The sequence below is a fragment of the Otolemur garnettii genome, unplaced genomic scaffold (assembly GCF_000181295.1).
Source record: "Otolemur garnettii isolate 467f Iridium unplaced genomic scaffold, OtoGar3 scaffold00015, whole genome shotgun sequence".
Taxonomy (NCBI): Eukaryota; Metazoa; Chordata; class Mammalia; order Primates; family Galagidae; genus Otolemur; species Otolemur garnettii.
Genome location: NW_003852410.1, coordinates 17,055,751 through 17,059,598, shown reverse-complemented (window position 1 = coordinate 17,059,598; position 3,848 = coordinate 17,055,751).

The window sequence follows — 3,848 nt, the reverse complement described above, 5'->3', positions numbered from 1 at the left end:
AGGCATTTAATTTTCACAGTCTTGCAGTAAATTTAAAGGCGAATTATAAAAGTAAGGCTCAGTTGTGGTAGGGCTCCCATTTTGTGCATAGGGCTTCTTTTAAACCAGACTTCAGGGGCAGCTGGGTAACAAAGTTTAGATGTAAAGACCTTTGCCAAAGTGTCCTGTGTGCAAAGTTCTGGCATGTGTGGAGTTTCCAAAGACGTCTCACTCTACACTCCTAGGCCTCGTATCATCTGCAGGTTTGGAAAGTAGGATGGGGCTGTTGCCGGAAAGTGATATTTTTAATGGGCAAGTGTGAAACTTAAGGACCAAATCACTTTGTCTAACATGTTGAGGGAAATCACATAATGTCTGTTCCTATGTTACAATGTAATTATTGTTTAGTTTCACAATTTGGATTTCAAGGGAATTGAGGCCTGTGAGAGAGGCAGAACGCATGGTCATTGGGATCTCTGGGCCGCGGTTTCTTTATCTGCAGCATGTTAATGATTACCTGGTGGAGATGTTACCTGGGATAAATTCAGGGATGCTTGTGAAGCCCTTAGAGACCTTGCTGGCAGGTATTAAGTAGTCAGCCCTCTTTTGCCATGGGTTCTGCAACCATGGATTCAAGCAATCATGGATTGGAAATACTTGGAAATAAACACCAAACATATAAAATAACAATACAACAATAAGAAATATAAATGAAAACCAATACAGTATAACAACTATTTAGATAATGTTTTCACTGCATTAAGTTTTACAGTATCAGAGATGACTTACAGTGTCTGAGCGGATGTTATGTGTTCACATAGTATGCCATTTTATACCAGGGACTTGAGAATCCTTGGAGTTTGGTATCCTGGCTGGGGGTGGGTGTGGATGGGTCTGGGAACCAGTTGCACAGATATAAAGGGATAACTGTACTTACCATACGAAGACAATATAGTAATCAGTAACGGGGAAAAAAAAAAACCCTTGACATTACAGGATGAACAAAAATTGTCATCTATGAGACTGAGGAAGAGAGCCATGTACGCACTTTGAACTTTGACCTGGACAGTAGTTGGACTCTGGTGTCTGGATTCAATGACCCTGGATGAGAGTGCCTTTCTGAAGGAGGTAAAATGCACCTTCTGTCCACCCTGAGCTTCATCTTGTACTGAAAAGGCCGAAGATCAGTTTCATGGTGGAGCAGGGTTCTGTTTTTACAAGTATTAGCACAGATCCCACATTTGAGGGCTCATGGGAGCCGTTTAGGTAGAGAAGATGAATGTGTAGGTTCCTGAAGGTCAATCAGGGAGTGCAAATCTGGGATTTGGGATCTCACCGGAAAGTCTGAGTTATTTAAATTTCCAAAATGAGCCCTTCTGATGTGATCTCGGGCTAATGTGTGGGTCTGTTTGAATAATAGCTTTGGGTAATTTCTTCCAACAGCGCCTACTAAGCAACTCAGGATAAAAGTATTATTTTCGGACCAGTGGTGGAATTGTCAGGGAGGCAACAAATCACACTAGAACTTTGTTGGTGAAATAGAATACAAGCTTCTTTTAATTTTTTTTTGGCTTAAAAAAACGAAACCAAAAACAAACCTTTGAGAGACTACTATGTCCCTAAAATGTATGTGAAAATACTTGCTAGGGACTCTACAGATGCCAACACCCTCTACTAGAATCTCGCTTTATTTTTCTCTTTCCACCACCCCCACCAACCATCTCTCGCCAGGCAGAATAGGTGAAGAGGTTGCGTTGTAGATCTCGCTTCTCCTGTTTTGCTGCTTGTGAAGTCTGCCAACAGAATCCACCTTGACAAAGTCAAGGACTGTGCGTTTAATGTTGAACTGAGTGAATAAATTATGCATGAAATTGTGCTGGAGTCTCTAGTGTGCAGAATTGCTCCTTTTGATATGAAAGGTTAATTCAGAAAGGAGTCCAAAATAGCTGGAAATTGTGGGGATAAGTGGAGAGTATTCACTGTTGTGAGCTGTTATTACTAGAAATTGCATTCCCTCTCTGGCTTCCCCAGAGATTTTTCTTTGCCAGTGAATATAAACTGTACTCAATAGAATAGCATTTGGGAGTAACAAGAGTGTATGTCCACACACAATAAAATATTCTAATGGCGTTTTAAAAAGAAGTTGTACTTTTTCATGTATATCGTGCACCCCAGGGAAGAATTTCTATTGTATTTAGTTCAAGAACAAGGCATATCAAAAATAATGAGTTTTGAGCATATATGTATTACAAGGGGCTGCTTGGGACTCCAGTTTCCGAGCCAGGGATGGTCCTGACACTTGCTAGTTATGCAAGCCTGGTTTCTGATAAAGCCCAAAGCATCCTTGAGAAGGAACCACCCCCAAACTGTTTTATCTCTAGATCTGACACGTCCGGCTTTAATTTAATCTCCATAAATGTATGGAGTTCTTCAACCTGTTTCACTTAACTGTCCTTTTTACACACGTCCTTATATCATTTTTACGTTAGTTCATTATTTCCAGCAGAAAAAATTATAGTTGGCTGGAAAGCTAAATTTTACTTAAAATACACGTACACATATTTCTGGAGCTTGTTAGAGACCCCTTTTTGTGTTTCTAACACAAGGGAACAGAATTGTGCCACCAGACTGTGGAAGTTGTTTATTTTTGTCGCTCTTATGTACATTTTCAGACACCATCCCCTTAATCTCCACTGGGTACAAGTAGTTTTTTCCTCTAATTATAAAGTGATATCATTTCTGACCTGGGGTAGTTTTTAATTTTAATTCCTGCTTTGTGTTTATAAACTGTTACACTACATTATCCTGTTGGGAACATTGAGAAAAAAGACGCAGTCTCTTGTGTTGGTTTTAACAATCAGATATTCATCCAATGCATTTAAATGCGTTGGGGCCAACCAAAGATGCAATCTGGATGTAGCTTTTTCCCCCTTCAATGTTTCGCTTATCTATATATTTCACATCAGCAGTGAAGCTTTGAAAACACTGAATTGATGATGGTGGAGACTGTATAGTATTATTACAAGTCTAACAAAGTTAGAGTGAGTCAAATTGATCCAATTACTTTTTTTTAGGTATTCTTTTTTTGTTTCAAAATGTTTATGGAGCTATATTTATATATATATATAAATCTTGGCACAGGGAAGATATTTCTACAAATTTTGGCAGATGCTGGGTTAAAATAAAGTAGTTGCTCAGGCATCAAGGTGCCTGTGGGCTTTTTATTACTTTATGGCATTACCAAGGAACATTTAAAATGACCAACCATTAGTGCCAACGGGTATTGAGTTTCTTTATTCTGCTATCTGTGACTCGTTAGTCTGAGGTCTAGATGGCAAATTGGCAAAATGGCCTTTGTCACTGGAAACTGTTCCCAGTGTATAGTGAGAATGTCCTGTGGATGTGAGTGAGGGGTTAGCTACAAAATTTTTTCACGTGGACATCTTAGGCAGCTAAAATGCAAGAATTAAGTCACCAGGCAACGTGCCATTGTGCTTATCATCCCGATGGTGGCAGCCGTGTCTACCTGGTCATGTTCGGGGATGTATTTAAAAATATTTTGGCCCAACCACAGATGCATTCTGGATGTAGATTCAAATGTCTTCAGCAGATTGGGCTGAAAAATCAATGAATCAACCACTTCGTGGCATTGAGAACAGATATTGAAGGCAGTGAAGATACTGATAAGTGTCTGATTATCATTTACATAATCTGCAAGATAAACTAAGGAGTAGAGTTTTCATGTCATTGTGTAACAGATACACACATACACATGCACAAAGGAAAGGGATATGGGAAGTTTTTAAAAGAAATATTCAATTTAGCACTATATGTACACATGTGTGTTAAATGAGTAAAATAGAAATATA